General features: G+C 49.2%; 1 long non-coding RNA gene across 2 annotated transcripts; it reads right to left on the reverse strand.

Annotated features, from left to right (window-relative positions):
• Window positions 1-923: 923 nt before the first annotated feature.
• Window positions 924-4947, reverse strand: LOC102952898. 2 transcript variants are annotated; one of them, XR_006216210.1, is made up of 4 exons: window positions 4777-4947; window positions 3725-3913; window positions 1903-2000; window positions 924-1510 (listed from the first exon to the last, which is right to left on the reverse strand). It is a non-coding gene; the product is annotated as an uncharacterized LOC102952898 (long non-coding RNA). The 2 variants fall into 2 exon arrangements; XR_446943.2 differs by lacking the exon at window positions 924-1510 and having other exon boundaries at window positions 1816-2000.
• Window positions 4948-7813: the final 2866 nt, after the last annotated feature.

A 7813-nucleotide genomic window follows, 5' to 3' on the forward strand; every position in this document is an offset into this window, starting at 1 on the left:
GATCTCACGGTCTGTGAGTTCAAGCCCTATATCGGGCTCTGTGCTGACAGCTCAGAGCCTGGAGCCTGCTTCGGATTCTGTGTCTCCCTCTCTCTGGAGCCTGCTTCGGATTCTGTGTCTCCCTCTCTCTGCCCCTCCCCTGCTCATGCTCTCTCTCTCTCCCTGTCAAAAATGAGCAAACATTACAAAAAATAAAAATAAAAAAAAAGAAAGTCTCTGGAGCTGACGACAGGACCCAGGGTATGGAAAAGAACTGAAGTACTCCCAGCATATCTTTTTAGAAAACTTTTTTTTTTTTTTAGTTTGAGGCCTATGTGTGATTGGAAGCATTGATCAGAAGCAGCTCATTGTGCTGAAGAATCTGACGATTTCTCTCCTTGGTTTCTGGACATGATCATGTTGACATGGGATCTACTGGATTAATTCAACCAGCTTGTCTCTTTTTAGAATGGCAGTGATATAGCCCAGGTCTGCAGGACCCTGCACCCAGGAACCTGCTTATACCCAGTGGCAGGGCTGGGCTCCCCTTTGGCCCCTCCGCTCAGACCTGGGCAGGGTGCATAGTTAAGACATTTGGTCAACTTCTTCCTTGGGGACACGAACGCAGGCTGTCTAAAAACACACCCACCACCTCAACCACTGTGCAAACAAAGCAGGATATTGGTTTCTTCAACTCCAATGTGTTTTGCCAAATAAGAGAGTGTTAATACCCCTTCCTCCCCCACTCTGCATGAATTGGATTACTTAAAGCATCTTTTCAGAGACGTCAGCAGTTTAACAGAGGCAATAAGTCAGGGCTGCCCTTGTGTTTTATTTTTCTGCCAGTATTTAGTTAATTAAAGAATGCAAATTAAAACACCTTAATTTATATAATATCAATACCAACGCCTTAAAACATTTGGCATAACTGCTCTGGCACGTCCCTTACATAAACTCTTCAGAGCAGTGCTAATAAAAATGAAAAAGGTTGTAAATCAAATTTAATTTATTCATCTTCTGTTTGGTACAAAAGCATATGCCAAAATCAAGTTATTTATGAGCACATCACAATAACAGGCATTTTTGTTGGTTGCAAATGACAAAAAAGGTTTTTTCCAAGGGATGTGTGTTTTAATTGTCTCTAGGTGCAGCTGTTTTCTGGGCTCTGATCTCTAAACTTTATAACTTTACAACCCTATCTTCAAAATAAAAAAAGCAGAGATTGCCACCTCCGCTCGAAAAGTCACCTGCACCCATCCGTATGGAGATAGACATATACACCATCCATCCAATGGAGCATGGATCTTCAGGTGAGATAAAAGGTTGGTGATTTATATCCGATTTCTTAAATATTCCATTAAGAGGATTATCTCACAGGAGGCTCAGATACAGCAGCGTCGGAAAGGATTTGGTGTGCGGCTGCTTTCTTGGAAGCCTTGCAGATGAACTACATGTATGTGAATGAACAGCCGACTGCCCATTTTCATCTCTCCCCTGCTTTGTTGCTATATTCCTTCTTTGTCTGGTGGATCTGAGCGTAGAATACATTTTTATTCAGTCTTGGAGGAAGAACAGTAGGCTTCATTCAGGGGTACTGAGGGATGGCATGTTCTCACTGCTTCCCGTGGCAAAGCTCTCTGTGCAATTGCCCTTCTCAAACTCCCTTCCTCACCCAGCTTGCAGCCCCTCTCTGGTCTCAGGTCATGTGGGAGGGTTGAGAGAGGTTTTGGAAAGACTCCTTCCACCCTGATCCCTTCCCAAAAAACCTACACGAATTCACAAAATACAACTCTCTGGCCAGCCCGTGGCTTCCCTACTTGGGAGGCAAAAACCCGGGACAATACTGTGCCCTGTTCTGTTGGTTATCTTTTAACATGAACATTACAAGCTTGGCGGAAGAGGTAGAAAATTGGGGTTCCTCACTTGGTGAAGCGATGGGCAGAAGTGGCAAGTGGAATCCTTCTGTGATCTTGACAGCCATGGGTCCTCAGCTGCCTCGGTTGTGGGGAGACCGCAAAACCCTAAACAAAATACATCTTGGTGGTTCCCTTTCTGATGTTAAAAACAGTGATACTCACCTTTTACACTGCTTTAGTTTGGAGCTAATGGGATGCTCTCCTTTGCCTCAGACTCATTGCAATAGTGAGCTAGAAACTTAACACTTGTTCAGGCGGATACTTCTTTTGAGGGGTAGGTACCAAGGAGAGCCAGAGAAGGTCCTAGAAGAGTTTGCTACCTCCAGCCCCCAGAGAAGGTCCTAGAAGAGTTCGCTATCTCCAGCCCCCATAACCTCTCAAGCTCCTCTCTACCTCTTTACTCTATAGCGTCTCACTGGGTTATGGGAAAAAAACTGAGTCTGGGGTGACAGATAAGTCAGCTTGAGGGGCAAGCGGAGTTCTGCACTGTGTCGGGACATCTAGCATCAGAGTCTCTCAGCGGTAGCACTGGAGGGAGCACTGCGGGTGTGGATACTCAGGGTGTCCACATATATACATCCCCATGTGCAACCGTGGGCATATTCTCTCTCACTTTTTCTTGCAATGCGTCATCTTTAAAAGCGAATTTTGACCTTTCTATTTATTTATACCCCTCCTACCTCCATAAGAGATTCGAGGTCGCTTTACCATTCAAATAGCAGATACAGTAAAACCCGGAGCTATTAACAGAAAAGTAACAAGATCAGAGCCAAGTACAAGGGAGGAGGGGGAGGAAGAAGCAGAGTTATTATACCAGAGGGGGAAGAAACTTAGATTAAGGAAAGCTAATGCAATTGAGAACAAAACCCAGCTCCTAACTCCCTGGTAGCTTGGTGGGCGACTGCCAGCTATTGTAATAACTGTAGATTATTGCACCTCAAAGGCAGGTTTAAATGCCTGCTGAGGGTTCACTGGCCCCAAGAGCCTTCATCTCTCCAAATCTCTGTTTCCTCATCTGTGAAGTGAGGATTAACTCACTCATCATGGGGCTTTTGTGAGAAAGCAGTTCAACAACAGTGACAGTAGCTGTCACGTAGATAGCATGTATTGTATGTAGTTACTCTTCTGTTTTATGCAGACATTTTAAACATTTTTTTTTAATCATCTCTGACACTGCTAAAAAAGCACTGTGTCACAGACTGCGTCGCAGCCTTTCCTTCTTTCTTTGTGGGATCTAAAATCACGGCGCACTGTAGGTGAGAGGAGATAGGTTGTTAACTCATTCAGTCCTCACGTAACTTTATGAGGTAGGTGCTGTTTTTGTCCCGTTTTACAGATGAGGAAACTGAGGCATACCACATTTAAACGACTCCTCCAAAGGCTACAGCTGGCAAGCAGTGGAGCTGGGAATGTGATCCTAGGCCCTCTGACTTCACCCCTACGCTACACTGCCTTTCAACGACCATCCCAGCAACACTCATTTCCACGAAATTTCAGTGTTGGGCCCTGGGGATGTCAGATGAAAAGATGCGCCCTAAAGGACTGGACTCCATTGAGGAGACCGACAGGTAAACAAACCACATCTTGAGGTATTAAGTGCATCAGTGGAGACACATCCAAGGCACAGAGGGAGAGAAGGGAGGGATGATTAGCTTCTGTGAAGCCTCTGTCCTAGTGCTCAGCCCTGTGGTAGAAACTCCCCCTCCAGCAGGTCAGGAGAAGCGCATGTTTTCTTGGCTTTGAGAGGACTCTGTTGAGTGGACCTTCAAATGGTAGGCAGGGGACAACTTCAGTGAACATGTTCTAATAGCTGAGAACGGGTGCCTCACCTGTGGCCGATTCACAATGGACAGTGGAGAGCTGGGGGCAGCAGATTTTAAGGGAGCATCAGGCTCTCAGGAAGATTGGGAGGTGGCTTTTGGGGCAGAGAGAGAGGGAGAGGTTTGGCCTCGGGAAGCTAGGCTGGAGGTCCTGTCCTTGGACACCCAAAGCAGGAGAGTGGAGAGCCAGGGAAGGGCCTGCAGAGAGAAATCAAGGAGGAAACAGGGATTAACCACCTGTTTGGTGTAAGAAAATGCAGCTTCAAAAGGAACGGGGCAATAGTCTCTGGGATGCAGTGAGGTTCCTGGAAGGAAGGAAGGAGCGAGAATACCTGAATTTGAGACTTGATTTTGCCTCTCGGGAGCATGTTATCCTTTGAATCTCAATTTTATCATCTGTCTAAATGGGCATAAGGACAACATACTTATTACCTCACACAGTTAAAAGACCAATTAAGATAATATATGTGAAAGTGCTTTCCAAACTAAATAATGCTATGCAAATGTGAGTTATTATTGTTGTCTTTCTAGCCAGGTGCTTGCTCTCTCATTTCCTTCCTGGCTGCATGAGCTGGGACATGTTACTACAGGGGAAAAAGAGAAAAACACAGGGGATGGGCCTAGCCCGCCGCCGTCTGGGGCAGTCACTACTAACGTCGGCTTGACTTAGAGCTTGAAGCTCCTCCAGGCAGGGGTCTCACCCCCCTCCCCAACCTAGTGAGGAAGCTTGGAGGCCCCCACCCCTTAAGAGTTCCGGGACTTTGCCCTGTGGGGGGAGGTGGGGTCCTAGCCTTCACAACTCTTTGCTCCCCATTCCCTCGACCCCAGCCAGGCCAGCAGCAGGTGACCAGAGAGCTTTGGGCATGTCTTCCTCCCCGCCTAAGTCAAGTTCAGCAGCCAGTCAATCAGAACTTAACCCAAAGCAAACAAACCCCAAATCCATTTTGACAGAACTTCCCTGATAAAGGATATTTCCTATTACTTCGAACAGAATAAAGCCTATATTACGGAAGCCTCTTCTAGACCCTCTAGACGAGGACGGGATGCAAGTCCCGCTGGACCTTAGTCGCGGAGGTCTGTGCTCCTGCCTCTTGAAGGAGGCCAGGTCCAAGGGTGCCCCGATCTGAAGGCCTCGCAGCTTGCAGCCCGGCAGGAGCAGGGTGGCTGTCCAGGGGCAGGGAGGGGACTGGTGTGCACAGGCCACTCCAGGGACGGCAGAAGCCGACTCCAGCTTTTCGGGTCCTTCTCGAGAGGGAGAAGGAAGGAGGAAGTGGGAGGAGAAAGGGGAGGGGTGGGAGGAGGCGGGAAGGGTGATGCGAGCTGGGGTTTGGGAAGGGAGAGGAAGTGAGGGGAGGGAAGGGGAGGAGGAGGAGGGGAAGGAGGAGGTGGAGGAGGAGGAGGAGGAGGGGAAGGAGGAGGAGGAGGAGGAGGAGGAGGAGGAGGAGGAGGAGGAGGAGGAGGAGGAGGAGGAGAAGAAGAAGAAGGGAGGCGGGCGCGCGAGGAGCCGTGAGCACCGAGCTGCCGCCCGAGGGAGGCCGGGGGTGCCCAGCCCGCGCCCCGGCCGAACGCGCACCCGCCCCGCGCGCACCCGCCGCTCCCGGCCGTCGCCCTTCCGCGAGCCGCGCCGCCCTCCAGCAGGGCCTGCCCCCACTGGCAGCAGACAAAAGGCCATTTCTGAGTTACACAGAAAATGTGTTACTTTGCCAGAGGGCCGGGTAGAGGCCGCCAGGCCCGATCGTGGGCCGCGCGGAGCGTCGGCAGAGGGGGGCTGTCAGTCACCGCGCACCCTCCGTGAAAGGGGCCCCTTGTCAACTTCCCCTGCCTTTGAAGTGACTGGGATGGAGGTGCTCAATTAAAAGCCCATCAGTCTGTAAGTAAATCAACGCCTATCAGGCTTGTCACATCAAACAAACGATTATTACCCCAGCCCGCCCACCCCATTAATCTGGCTGTTCCTTCTTGACGGCTCAGGGTCAGGGCACCGTAAATCCTGTACTGGATTGCAGCCACCTGGATCGGGATGAAAGCGCTGGCGCGGCCGGCAGGGCGCACCCAGGCCTTTCCACCATGGCCCCCGGAGCGCGGACGGGGCGGCGCCGCGGGACCCGCGCCCGACGGACGCACAAAGACCTAGACGCAGACAGCAGCCCAAGGAGACAGAGTGCGCAGAGGTGGGGAGACAGAGCCTGAGAAAATAGTCCGAAATGGAGATCACTGGAAGAAGAGGCCCAAAGTGGTGGAGACAGGTGCCATGAAAACTCACCCAGAGTGTTAAGAACGGATAGATGCTTCTAGAAGACAAGGAGGTGTCTGGATGATATTTCTCAGACGCTGGGGTTTGAGTCTCAGAGTCAGAGAGCGAGGGCGGTTTAGGCTGCAGTCTCCGCAGCTCCCCGCCTGTTCCCACTGTCTGCCCCCAAATGTCACTTAGCCAAGGGAATGGTGTGGGGAGGACACAGAAGCTCGGGGCTTTGCTAAGCCAGCCTTGTATGGGACATCAAAATAGGTGATGTCCAGAACTCGGTCTTCTGCAATAAAAGGATATGAACAGACAAGCTGGACCAGAGTGTCAGGTTCTGATGGTTCTGCTGAGCAAATCCCTAAGAAACACTTCGTCCCGGCGCCTTTCTCCTAGATTCTGGGGGTGGTTTTGTGGATTCTTCCTGCTTCTGAGAGCAAGCTCTGGCTTTACCCCCACTGCAGACCAAAAAGAAAGGCGGGGTAGGGAGCAGAGGAGAGAAGACAGCTGTATTTTGGGCTGGAAGGAGGAGCTGAGTGGGGAACAAGGTCCAGCTAACAGCTGGAAGAGAGGAACAAGGCCTGCTTTTCAAGGGAGGGAAGAACAGTCTTTCCTCAAATGGCTGTTCAGAGCTGCCCCAAGGCATAGCCTCCCCTGACTTGTGATGTTGCATATGTAAAAAGGGCCCTCACATGCTTTCCCCATCGATAGAATAATACACCAAAGGAATCAAGAGATGGATGTGGAGCAGGAGGGACGGCAGAGGGAACTTCCTCCCAGACCCTATGGTGGAGCTTGATGCCCAGGCTCCCGGGCTTAACTAGACAAAGAAAGAAAATTCTAAAGAATGAAGCTGGACCTCTATCTTACACCATACACAAAGGTCAACTCAAAATGGATTAAAGACCTAAATGTAAGACCTGAAACCTTAAAACTCCTTAAGAAAACACAGGGAGTAAGCTCCATGACTCTGGTCTCGGCAATGATTTTTTGGATTTGACACCGAAAGCAAAGGGAATAAAAGCTAAAATAAGCAAGTGGGACTCCATCACACTAAAAAGCTTCTGGGGCCCCTGGGTGGCTTGGTCGGTTAAGCGTCTGACTTCGGCTCAGGTCATGATCTCGCAGTTCTTGGGTTCAAGTCCCGTGTCAGGCTCTGTGCTGACAGCTCAGAGCCCAGAGCCTGCTTCAGACTCTGTGTCTCCCTCTCTCTCTGCCCCTCCCCTGTTCATGCTCTGTCTCTCTCTGTCTCAAAAATAAATAAACGTTAAAAAAAATAAAAAAAAATAATAAAAAAAAGCTTCTGCACAGTAAAGGGAACCGCCAGTGAAATGAAAGGGCAACCTGTGGAATGGGAGAAGATATTTGCAAATCATATAAGGGGTTAGTATTCAAGATATATAAAGAATTCATACAACTCAATCACAGAACCTCCCCCCTCCCTGCAACAAGCAGAACAAAACCACCACCACTAATAAAAACCTCTAAACCATCCAATTAACTGTGGAGGTTCCTCAAAAATTAAAAATTGAGCTGCCAGATGATCCAGCAATTCCACTTCTGGGTACGGATGCAAAAGAAAAACAACAACAACAGGATCTCCAAAAAACCCCAAAAATCTGCATTCTCATATTCATTGTGGCCTTATTCACAGTAGCCAAGATGTGGAAACCAGTGACCGTCAATGGATGAGTGGATAAAGAAGATGTGGTGTATATATGTACAATGGAATATGATTGAGCCACAAGAAAGAAGGAGGTCCTGCCGTTTGGGACAGCGTGGATAGACCTTGAGGGCATTATACTAAATGAAATAAATCGGAGAAGACAAATAATGTTTCATAACCATGTATAGGTGGA

The sequence above is a fragment of the Panthera tigris genome, chromosome B1, assembly GCF_018350195.1.
Source record: "Panthera tigris isolate Pti1 chromosome B1, P.tigris_Pti1_mat1.1, whole genome shotgun sequence".
Lineage (NCBI taxonomy): Eukaryota > Metazoa > Chordata > Mammalia > Carnivora > Felidae > Panthera > Panthera tigris.